At 36.3% G+C, this 12,853-nt stretch overlaps 1 protein-coding gene across 1 annotated transcript in view; it reads left to right on the top strand.

The window, feature by feature from the left end:
* LOC123786575 (uncharacterized) overlaps nucleotides 1-12,853 on the top strand; it is a 211,407-nt gene that overhangs the window by 14,682 nt on the left and 183,872 nt on the right. Inside the window, exon 3 of the mRNA XM_087868515.1 lies at nucleotides 9,785-9,993. The gene's annotated coding sequence lies outside the window, so the exon portion shown is untranslated. The remainder of the gene's footprint in view (nucleotides 1-9,784; nucleotides 9,994-12,853) is intronic.

Here is a 12,853-nt window from a genome sequence, read left to right as displayed (position 1 = left end):
TTCTTTCCTTCTTTGTTGAGGATTAATAGACCATGCAGTCGTGGGTTTATTTCTGAGTTTTCTATTCTGCTCCATTGATCTATGTGTCTATTTTTATGCCAGTACCATACTGTTTTGATTACTATAGCTTTGTAATATGATTTGAAGTGTGGAATTATGATACCTCTGGTTTTCTTTTTCTTTGCAAGATTACTTTGGCTATTCAGGGTCTTTTGTGGTTCCATACAAATTTTATGATTGTTTGTTCTAATTCTGTGAAAAATGCTATTGGTATTTTGTTGGGGATTATATTAAACATGTAGATTACTTTGGATAATATAGACATATTTGTTCTTCCAACCCATGAGCATGGAATATCTTTCCATTTCTTTGTGTCATCTTGAATTTTATCAGTGTTTTATAGTTTTCAGAGTACACGTCTTTCACCTCCTTAGTTAAGTTTATCCCTAGATATTTTAATGGTTTGGGTGAAATTATAAGTCGGATTATTTTCCTAATTTCAATTTTTGCTGCTTCATTATTAGTGTATAAGAATGCAACAGATTTCTGTGTATTGATTTTGTATCCTGTGACTTTACTGAATTCACTTATCAGTTTTAGAAGTTTTTGGGTGGAATCTTTAGGGTTTTCTATATATAGTATGTCATCTGTAAATAGTGAAAATTTTACTTCTTCCTTACCAATTTGGATGCCCTTTATTTCTTTTTCTTGTCTGATTGCTGTGTCTGGAACTTCCAGTACAATGTTGAATAAGAGTGGTGAGAGAGGACATCCTTGTTTTGTTCCTGATCTTAGTGGGAAAAGCTCTCAGTTTTTCCCCATTGAATATGACGGTAGCTATGGATCTACATATAAGGCCTTATATGTAGTTTGGGTGTACATTATATTTGGGTATATTCCCTCTAAACCTACTTTGTTGAGGCCTTTTATCATGAATGTATGTTGTACTTTGTTAAATGCTTTTTTTTTTTTTTGCATCTTTTGTAGTGATCATGTGGTTTGTATTCTTTCTCTTACTGGTGTGATGTATCATGTTGGTTGATTTACAAATATATATATATAGAAGGAGTAGGGAGGGCAAGGGAGAGGGAGAGAGAGAATCTTAACCAGACTCCATGCCCAATGTGGAGCTCGATCTCACAACCCTGAGATCATGACCTGAGCCAAAATCAAGAGTCAGATGCTTAACCAACTGAGCCACCCAGGCGCCCCTGATTTGTGAATATTAAACTACCCTTACATCCCAGGAATAAATCTCACTTGATTGTGGTGAATGATTTTGTCAATGTATTGTTGGATTTGGTTTGCTAATATTTTATTGAGGATTTTTGCGTCTATATTCATCAGAGATACTGGCCTGTAGTTCTCTTTTTTGGTGATGTCTTTATCTGGTTTTGATATCAGGGTAACGCTGGCCTCATAGAGAATGAATTTGGAAGTTTTCCTTCCTCTTCTGTTTTTTGTAATAGTTCAAGAAGAATTATTAACTGTTCTTTAAATATGTTGTAGAATCCGCCTGTGAAGCCGTCTAGTCCTGGATTTCTGTTTGTTGGGAGTTTTATGATTACTGATTCAATTTCATTGCTGGTATTTGATCTGTTCAAATTTTCTATTTCTTCCTGCTTCAGTTTTGGTAGGTTATGTGTTTCTAGGAATTTATCCATTTCTTCTAGTTTGTCCAATTTATTGGCATATAATTTTTCATAACATTCTCTTATAATTTTTTGTGTTTCTGTGGTGTTGGTTGTTATTTCTCTTCTTTCATTTCTGATTTTGTTTATTTGGGTCCTTTCTCTCTCTCTCTCTTTTATGAGTCTGGCTAGAGGTTTATCAGTTTTATTGATCTTTTCAAAGAACCAGTTTCTGGTTTCATTGATCTTTTATTATTTTTTTAGTTTCTGTATTATTTACTTCTGTTCTAGTCTTTATTATTTCCTTCCTTCTGTTAGTTTTGGGTTTTGTTTATTTTTCTTATTCTAGCTGTTTTAGGTATAGAGTTAGGTGGTTTATTTGAGATTTTTCTTCTTGAAGTAGGCCTGTATTGTTATAAACTTCCCTCTTAGAACTGCTTTTGCTGTATCCCAAAGATTTTGGACTGTTGTGTTTTCATTTTCATTTGTCTGCATGTAATTTTTAAATTTCTTTTTTGATTTCTTGGTTGACCAATTCGTTGTTTAGTAAGTTGCATGTTATTTAACCTCCATGTAGTTGTGCTTCTTCCAGACTTTTTTCTTGTAGTTGATATCTAGTTTCATAGTATTATGGTCAGAAAAGATGCATGGTATGACTTCAATCTTTTTTAATTTGTTGAGATTTAATTTTTGGTCTAATATGTGATCTGTTCTGGAGAATGTTCCATATACACTTGATAATAATGTGTATTCTGCTATTTTAGGATGGCATGTTCTAAATATATCTGTTAAATCCATCTAGTCCAGTGTGTCATTCAAAGCCACTGTTTCCTTGTTGATTTTCTGTTTGGATAATCTGTCCATTGATGTAAATGGTGTGTTAAAGTCCCCTACTATTATTGTGTTGCTATTGATTAGTTCCTTTATGTTTGTTATTCACTGTTTTTTGTGTTTGAGTGCTCCCACATTGGGTACATGAATATTTACAATTGTTCTATCTTCTTGTTGGATTATGCCCTTTATTATTATATAGTTTCCTTCTTTGTCTTTTGTTACAGTCTTTGTTTTATTTATGTATTTATGTATTTATTTATTTGAGGGGCTGAGAAGCAGCAGGAGAGGGAGAGAGAAAATTTTAAGTAGGTTCCGTGCCCAGTGCAGAACTCAATACGATACCCCATCTTACGACCCTGAGATCATGACCTGAGCCAAAATTAAGAGTTAGATGCCCAACTTACTGAGCCATTCAGATACCCCACCAGTCTTTGTTTTAAAGTCTATTTTGTCCAATGTAAGTATTGTTACTCCAGCTTTCTTTTGACATCCATATGCATGATAAATGTTTCTCCATCCCCTCACTTTCAATCTGCAGGTGTCTTTAGGTCCAAAATGAATCTCTTGTAGGCAACATATGATAGGTCTTGTTTCTTTATCCACTCTGTCACCCTATGTCTTTTTTTTTTAATGTTTTTTTATTATATTATGTTAGTCACCATACAGTACATCCCTGGTTTCTGATGTAAAGTTTGATGATTCATTAGTTGTGTATAACACCCAGTGCAACATGCAATACGTGCCCTCCTTACTAGTCATCACCAGTCTATCCCATTCCCCCACCCCCTCCCCTCTGAGGCCCTCAGTTTGTTTCTCAGAGTCCATAGTCTCTCATGCTTCATTCCCCCTTCTGATTACACCCCCTTTCTTTATCCCTTTCCTCCCCTACTGATCTTCCTAGTTCTCATGTTCCATAGATGAGAGAAATCATATGATAATTGTCTTTCTCTGCTTGACTTATTTCACTTAGCATTATCTCCTCTGGTGCTGTCCATGTTGTAGCAAATGTTGAGAAATCGTTCTTTCTGATAGCTGAGTAATATTCCATTGTATATATGGACCACAACTTCTTAATCTGTTGAAGGGCATCTCAGTTCCTTCCATGATTTAGCTATTGTGGACAATGCTGCTATGAACATTGGGGTGCATAATGCCCTTCTCTTCACTACGTCTGTATCTTTGGGGTAAATACCCAGACCCTATGTCTTTTGATTGGAGCATTTAGTCCATTTACATTCAAAGTAATTATTGACAGATATGTATTTATTGCCATTTTGTTACTTGTTTGTGTTTGTTTTTCTAGGTTTTTTTTGGTGATCCTTTCTTGCTCTCTTTCGTGGTTTGTTGGCTTTCTTTAGTGATATACTTGGATTCCTATATCTTTATTTTTTGCATGTCTATTACTGGTTTTTGATTTGTAATTAGCATTTGGTTTGTATAAAACATCTGCATATAGCAATCTATATTAAGTTGATGGTTGCTTAAGTTTGAACCCATTCTTTACTCCTTTCCTCCCCATGTTTTAAGTACATGGTGTCATATTTTCCATCATTTTAGTGTATGAATCCCTTGACTGATTTTTATAGAAATACTTATTTTCACTGCTTTTTTGTTTTTTACTTTTCATACTCTCACTTAGGGTCTTTCTTTTCCACTCAAAGTCCCTGTTAATATTTCTTATATGGCTGGCTTAGTGGTCATGAACTCCTTTAGCTCTTCTTTGTCTGGGAAACCTTTATTTCTCCTTCTATTCTGACTGATAACCTTGCTGCATAGAGTATTCTTGGCTACAGATTTTCCCCTTTCAGCACTTTGAATATGTCTTGCTACTCCCTTCTGGCCTTCAAAGTTTCTGCTGAAAAATTTGCAGATAGCTTTATAGGGATTTCCCCTTGTATGTAACTGTCGTTCTTTCCTCTTGCTGCTTTTTAATAGATTCTTTCCAAAAACCTACTAATAGAGATTAACATAATATGATTTTAAGATATTTTGTTATGATACAGCAGTTTTATACATTTTGTAATTTGCTATTATTATTATTTATGATGTTGACTTTTGCTGAAATGATAATCTTTACAGATAAAAGAATATGTACATGGAATGTTCTATTAGGTCTTTTCATATTCATAGAGATTTTACTTTTAATTGATTTTTTCTTTTTTGATCACAAAGAATGTCTTCAACTTAGCTGAAGGCCAAATACAAAGAAAATAACAACAGAATTGGAGTAGTAAAAAGTAGAAGTCTGTAAATGTTCCAAAAGGGATCTAACTTCTAGAAAATGATAGTATTTAGTATGCAGAATTCCAGATTGCCAGGAAACCATCCTAGACTTCAAACACTAAAATAAAAATCTACAGACCAAGAAACCAAATTTTTGTCAATATTTATTGGATTTGTGGTTGCTGAGGCACCACAGTCTTTGACTTGCCCACAGTTCAAAACACACTGCAGTTTCCTTGTTAAAATAAATATTAATATGAGATTGCTTATAGCAGTGAGTCAATAGCCAACTCAGAGAGTAAAGTTCAAATACAATTGCCTTTATGTATTCTTCTGGTTTGCTCACAACTGCATTCTACACCAAAAGTAAGACATCAAGATGAACAATATTTAGGTAGACAGGAACAGTTGGCCCTATAATAAATGATCTTAACACTTAGTTCAGATAGCTGGATAAAGGTGAGACTTAGAACTCATGAAATCCCAAATACGTGCATTCATTCATTCATTCAACATTTACTGAGAACCAACTAAGTATGTGCTAGCTTAGCATGTACTACACAAGTACTAAAGATAAAAGGAAAAATAAAATATGTATACAACTCAACAATAATAGAGTGTGGCATTATATAAACAAATTGCAAAGAAAAGGAATGAGAAAGATTCATTTATGTGGTGGGAGGCAACCTTCTAAAATGGCTCCCAGTGATCCCTGCCTTCTGGTATTTTTGCTCTTGCATAATCCCCTCCTCTTTAGTGTGGTCTGGATGTAGTGCTGCTTATAATGAATAGAATAATAGCTAAAGTAATGAAATGTCACATCCAAGATTAGCTCTAAAATATTATGATTTCCATCTTGCTGTCACTCTCTATCTTTGGCTCTTTCTCTTGCTGGCTCTGATGAAGCAAATTGCCATTTTCTGAGCTGCCCCAATGGGAGAGTTCCACATGGGAAAGTACTGAGGGCAAACTTCGGCCACTAGCAAACAAAGAACTAAATCTTGCCAACAATAACATGAATGAACTTGGAATTGATTAGCCTTGAGATGAATATAGCCCTGGCCAACATTTGATTGCAATTCTGTGAGAGCTCTGAAGCAGAGGACCCTGTTCCTGACCCACAACAACACAAGATAATAAATGTTGTTATAAGCGATTAAGTTTTGGGGTAATTTGTTATGCAGCAATAGATAACAATGAAAACAGAAGGAACGGCACTTGCAGAGATGAGAGGGGAGAGTATAGATTAAATTCTGGAATGGCAAATGATCTTGTGTGGCTATAGCATGAAGTATCCTTGTAAGAATGACTCAAGATAAGGTTTGAGATGAGGATTGGAGGCCAAATTGTAAAATTGTTTAATGTCATTGTATCAATCAGTCAAGGGTTCCCTCAAGGGAAACAGAAACAGAAACCTCTCTAAATATTTTAAACAGAAAAAGTTTAATATGGAGAATTAGGTGCTTATGAAATCACTAGAAGTGCTTATGAAAGTTTAATATGGAGAATTAGGTGCTTATGAAATCACTAGAAGTGCTTATGAAGTGCTTATGAAATCACTAGAAGTGCTTAGAACTAAGCCTGATCACTGTTATGACTATAATTGCCTCTCAATACCCAGAAGCTAGGCTAGATTCTGGAACTGTGCTGCAGAAAAGCTCAGTATCTCCATGATCATGCTTGCTATAGCAGTAGCTGAAGTAGCATAAAGTTGGTCTCTCCTTCTTTCTCATGTGGATGTGCATTAATTGGTAGAACTTTGATTCCAGAAGTCCAGCTATAGACAGTCTGGGAAGAGTAGTTTCAGTTTTTCATCCTCTACAGTTTAAGAAGGCGGGCCAGTGATGGGTATTAAGGAGGGCACATATTACATGGTGCACTGGGTATTATACGCAAATAATGAATCATGGAACATTACATCAAAAACTAAGGATATACTGGATGGTGACTAACATAACATAATAAAAATTATTATAAAAAAATAAGGCACACACTTAAAATGGATGCTGAATGCCAGCTCACCATATCCACTTAGTACAGTAGTGTGTTCAGATTTGCTTCTGGAAAAAAATGGGGAGCTCTCAAAGGTCTGAGGAATGGTATAATAAACTCTTCATCTGAGAAAATTCATTTATGTAGTATAAGAGGATGGACTGTAGGTGTGACAGAGAGGTTGCTGAGACCGGAAACAGAGCAATAGTATGGAAGAAAAGTGATAAGAGCTTGAACTCAGGTCTGGGAAATAGCAAGGAGAGGTGAGAGAATGTGTAAGACAAAATAAATTGAGTTCATTCCAATTCAGTTAATATCTAATGCCACCATTCAAACTCTGTCCCTTAATTCAGGTATCCTGAGTGATACCACTCTTGGGATTGTATTTTTTTTTTTTTAATGTAATGATAGTACTCCAGGAACTCTACTTTCTTACTGTATTATCACGTCTAATAATTCTTTATCCTTAATTAAGTTTAGATCTCCATGATTTCAGGCTTGGAGTGGTGCTGAAGTGAAAGAAATACAGCACAACAACCAAAATTAACTTCAAAATAATCCTTTTTTTTTTCATTTCTCAAAAACTAGGTTTATGCATACGCCTCAGCAAAGTCTATAAGAATTTCCTTCCGATCCTATCTACTTTCATCACAGACCCCAGCTACTCTGGGGCATCTCTTTCCATAAAGCCCCCAAATCTCTCTTGACACCTAGCCCCCTGCAATTCTTTGTTTTCCTCATTTCTCTTTCATCCCCGCCTCCTGTCATTCCTAAGGTTGACTTAGACTCTCTCTCCAGCAAAGTAAACCTTTCCTTTTTTGAGAGGGAGATATGGAGAAAATTAGACTGGCGATTGGAGAAGTAAAGTTTGCATGTTAATGTTTGTCCTGCCACAGTTTTCACTGTCAACTATTAGTTTTCTTCATTTTTTTTACCTCCAAACTAATATCTCCTTATTCCCTACCAAAACACTTGCATGTTAATGGCTTAAAAATCTTTATCTTTAGTCCTGCCTTTCCCCAAATCTAAAAATTTACCTGTCTTCTAGATACTTCCACCCAGATATTCTGTTTCTGTACCAGAAACAGCACATTCTCAAGCCAAGTTCATTATCTTCTATCTCAAATATGCTTCCTTTTTCCTCATACCCTAACTTGGCTAGTGAAATAACCATTCGTGTAGTTGCCCAAGTTGAAAACTCCACTGTCATTTTTTGGTTACTTTAATATCTGATCAATTAGCCAGTATTTCTGATGTTAGTCTCGGTAATATCTCTGGAATCCAGTTTCTGTCCTATCTGCATTGCCAGAGTCCAAGCCCTTCTCATTTCACACTGGCACGCTTTGTCTTACTGTCTCTAATCCCTCTTCTCTGTAGTTCAGCAATTCCCATTCACTGATCCAGGGACCCTCTAGATCAGATTCTCTGGTAGTTTTTTGCTTTTATTTGTTTGCTTCACTACAGCTCTCTAGGTCCTAAGCATGAAAAAACATTCTGATTATTTTGGGCTGGGTTGGGAGCCCATGATTTTGAGCTTTTACAAATCTCCATAGATGGGTCTGATGATGAGCAAGGTTTGGCTTAACAATTTCTTTAGTCCATATTTTACACCACTACCACTACAATCATTTCAGAATCCCAAAAATCTTATTACATCTCTGTGATGATCATAATGCCATGATGTTTTCCTTAGCCAATCAGGAGCCTAGGAATGGAAACACTGCAGTACTGGTCACTTGCATACCTTCCCAGCTTCATTTTTTCCCATCTCTTCCCTATTACCATGATACCTTAGGCAGCAGCCACAATACACAACTGGTTATCCAGGCCTAAATTATAGTATTTAGTATAGTTAGGTTCAAAGTACTGTGCGTTGTAAATTGTCTCTCTCTCCTTCCAGATACTGAGCTCTTTCTTTGCTTAATGCTAATGGTCTCTGTATGTAGTAGGCAAGGCCGGGGTAGGGGGATGGAATGTGGAAGGAGAGACAATTAGGAGGGTAGAAGGAGTTAGATCCCAATCGTAGGACTTGTTTACTAGGTCTCAGCATGTCCACTTTATCCTAAAAGGTTACCTTAAGTACAGCTCAGAGAATTATTTTCTCTAGTTGATTGGTAAAGGGCACTCCTTTGATTGGTATTTATCAATGAGTGAATCATCACTGGTAAAATGAGGAAAATAAGGTCCATGTAGTCAGTTTTTTGTAAAACTAGACTTATTTAGTGACTTCTTTGTTCTGATTTTATATCCTTGCTCTTTGCTCTCTTTTGTAAAATGATAGCAATAGAAGTATAATTTTCAGATGTCTTTATCTGAAAACATTAAAGAGTTAAAAAGCCTATTTCGGCCCCTAAATTTAAAAAAGAATTATTGGTCTATGAAATTAGAAACTACTGGGACTGCTATTGCCTGGGTGTCTGGGAGAGGGCCTAGTAGCAATGAGCACTTTATTTCTAATATCATTCTCAAAAAAACAACAACAACAAACCCAACCAATCAAACAAAAAAGCTAGAAGAGACAAGGGTTCCCTGGAGAAGTGGCTGATTTTCGGACTGGGATGGGAAATATGTAAGATAAGCCTGGTTTATTGTATAGTGTCAGAAAGTAAGGAGGTACCCAATAAAAACACAATGATGGGGGTAGGTCAAAGGGATATAGGAACAAACTAAAAGGATTCTCAGTGATCAAAGCAGGAACAATTTGAGCAAAACATAAATAGCTTTGGATTATAACGTAAAGTAGAAAATGAATTTTCATCCACACTGATGTAAATAAAAGATTAAATAAATTAATGAGGGAGAATAGATGAATCTCCTATGCAGAATTCTAAATAATTTATTTAGATATTCTGCTTTTGAGGAGGCAGAGCATAACCACCCTCTGTTTTTGTATGGGCTGTGCATGGTGACTTTTTTTTCCAAAGAGTACAGTATGGAAAGAGGGAAAGAGAGTAACTTTACATAGGAGAAAACTGATGAACATTACCTCAGTCAGGTGCTCAAGGTTAATGTCCACAGTGATAAGTCATGTTGATAGTATGTATGTTTGATATGCTGTGATGAAAATATCACTTTACCTCTGTGGTCTTTCTCCCCTTTTCCAGTGTAATCATAAGAAAACATCAGACAAACCTCAGTTGAGGGATATTATGAGCAATACCTCACCGGTACTCCTAAAAACTGGCAAAGTTATCAAGAACAAGGAAAGTTTGAGAAACTTTCATAACCAGGAGGAGCCTATGGAGGTGTTACAACTAACTGTAATATGGTATCTTACATGGGATCCTGAAACAAAAAAAAAAATGGATTTAAGGTAAGAACTAAGGAAGTGAGAATAAAGTATAAATTTTAGTTAATAATAATGTAGCAATATTGGTTCATTAATCATGACAAATGTACCATACTAATACAAGATGTTAATAATAGAGGAAACTGGGTATAGGGTATATGAGAAATCTTTGTTACTATCTTCACTTTTTTTTTTTTGTAAATTTAAAATTATTCTAAAAAAGTTTATTTTTAAAAAGTAAATGGCCTAGATACTAAAGGGGGACATCCTAAATCACATCAGCACTGTCTGGAAATTTGGGCATTTCCTGGGGAACATACATAGGTAGAGGAGAGTGCTCTCAGGTAGTTTTAGTAGATTAAAATGTTCTTAGATCAAACCTGACCTTAAATATAGACTATTGTAAGGTAAACAACTAAACTTTATTTACATTTAACTAGGACATTGAATTAACAAATAATTGCTTTTGTTCCTTTTAGGAAACTTAACCTTTTCTTTTTTGGTGTGTAAGTGACTCTCTCATTTCTTAGTAAGAATTTATTTACTTGCATGTTATTATTGTCCTTAAAACCTGCTTTCTCCTAGAGCAATTGATTTTGCTTTGGGCACTAGATAAAAGTTTAGAGAAGGGCAATAACATGTAGGATTCTTTGCTCTGGAAATCAACATGATTCAATCCTATTCAAGCCAAAGGGCATTTATAAACTCCCACTATGTGCAAGCATGTGCTGGGCCTCAAGTCACCAGCTTTACTTGAGCTTTCTGCCCTTAGAAACCAGTTTGTTTTTATTGGAACTACATCAGCATGTTTATATGTGATAGTTGGCCTGGTTTTTATAAAAAGCAGATAGCTTCACAAGGGAGTGGATGTATACTGTTTGAGCCAGGGAAGCAGGCATGAAGAGGAGGCATTTCTGGGCAGGGAGATCCTGTGCACCACCTAGAAACGTAATTAGATGGCTGTCTACCTGCCTTGTTTGAAGACTGGCTTTGGTAGGCTGGACTGTAGGTCTGAACTGGGGTCATCCGTCATATTCTTCCAATTTCTCTTTGTTCAATGGAGAATAAAGAGAATTTGACTAGGAAGAAGGAGGCTTTTAGAGCAGGCTGTACTTCTAGCTATCTATGACATTTGACTTCATTTTTTTAACTTTGTGAAGAATTTGAGAAGCTTATCTTTGATCCTTGTGAGACTTACATTTTCTAGCCATATGAGCTGGACCAGGTAAGTCTTTGCTGAGGTTGGTGACTGCATCAATGAGGGAATAGTTCTCAAAGATTTTAAGTGGTTCTCTTTTTTTCCTTGTTATTGCAAATGGATTTAAGAAAAATTCTCTGAAGTTGAGACAGGAGTCCTGAGTTATTTTTCTTATTTGTTTTGGCAAGTGACTAATTTCAAGCTTACATCCTGGAATAGTTGACACCGCTATATTGTCATTTGCAAAAGAAGTGTGGTCGTATAGGGAAAGGAGTATGGGCTCTGCAGTCATTCTGACTTGGGATTGAATCCTGCCTTTGGTACTTATGTAGACCTGTGACCATAGAAAAGTGATTTAACTCCTCTAAATCCAATTTCCCAATTAATAAAAAATGACAGTAATAATTCTTCTCAGGGGAAACAATGATTAAATAGGACAACATGTGAAAATGACTACCACTTAGTAGGTACTCAGTGTTTTTCCTTTCTTTCTTCCTCCTTCCCTTCCTTCCTCTCCTTCTTTTCTCCTCACCTTTCTTCCATAATGATGAAAGTTACATATTTCATCAATATGTTTGCAATCGGCATCTGGGCTGGCTAGTGATTATATGTGGATGGGTGAGGTTTTTCTCCTTCCCTCTTCCTCCTCCTGAGTAGGGCATATATCTGTCTAATAGTAGATGATAGAACCCTAGCACATAGTAGATGCCCACAGATGGGAGATCTAGTGTGGAAGATCTGATTATTTTTCAGCTAACATACATAGAGGGAAGGCCATTACACAGGCTCTTTCTGCTTTTTCTTCTTCGCTCCCTAAGAACTAGATGAGGCTGATAAAACTTAAGGACTGACAAACCAGCATTTCAAACTCACAGACCTCACTGCCAGGAAGATTGTAAAGAGTGAAATGGGCTGGGTGTGAAGGAAAAGAAAGGCAATAGTGTTATGGAGATCCGTAGGACATGGCACCTTTATTTTGGCATGAAGATGTAATAGAGCGCGAAGACTGTGGTAAAGTGAAGCAAGTGAGGCCCTTTTAAAGGGGGCAGCCACTACTTAGTCTGAGATAATTATTGCTGTGGGGGAATATGGGCTCTCAATCTCCAGATCTTCCCATTTTTTCAAGGGAATCCAGGAATATAAATATGTGAAAACTCTTGATTTTTTAAAAAAAGATTTTAAGTAGTCTCTACACTCAACATGGGGCTTGAACTTACAACCCCGTGATCAAGAGTCGCATTCTCTACTGATTGAGCCAGGCAGGCACCCCTTGATTTTTCATTCTTGGCAATTAAACCAAAATTTAAGATAATACTCTGTGGGCCAACTGCAAAAGAATGTGCCAGCAGTTTATGGTCTGTGAGCTGAAAGGATCATAGATCTAGCTGTGGGGTCACTGGTGAGGGGAAGAAGATATTAGCAGTCCAAAAGGGAAGACCCGAGAGAGGGACAGAGAAAGCTAGAGAAACAGCACAAATGAACAATCCCGAATCCTCAGCTCCCTGTGAGCTCTGACATGGATTATAATGTAGAACCCAAATCCTAAGTAAAGGACTGTTTTGTGTGTGCATACTTGACCGACTTAAAATAAGATCACCTGAAGCAAGAATAGCCCCTTATGGTGGGATGTGTACTACCTGGTTTACAGATATTTGCTTTTCAACAACCAAAATTGTCCTTCTTATT

This window comes from Ursus americanus, chromosome 16, assembly GCF_024610735.1.
Source record: "Ursus americanus isolate L20-20 chromosome 16, mUrsAme1.1.p, whole genome shotgun sequence".
NCBI classification, from domain to species: domain Eukaryota; kingdom Metazoa; phylum Chordata; class Mammalia; order Carnivora; family Ursidae; genus Ursus; species Ursus americanus.
This window is presented reverse-complemented; position numbering and strand designations above follow the sequence as displayed.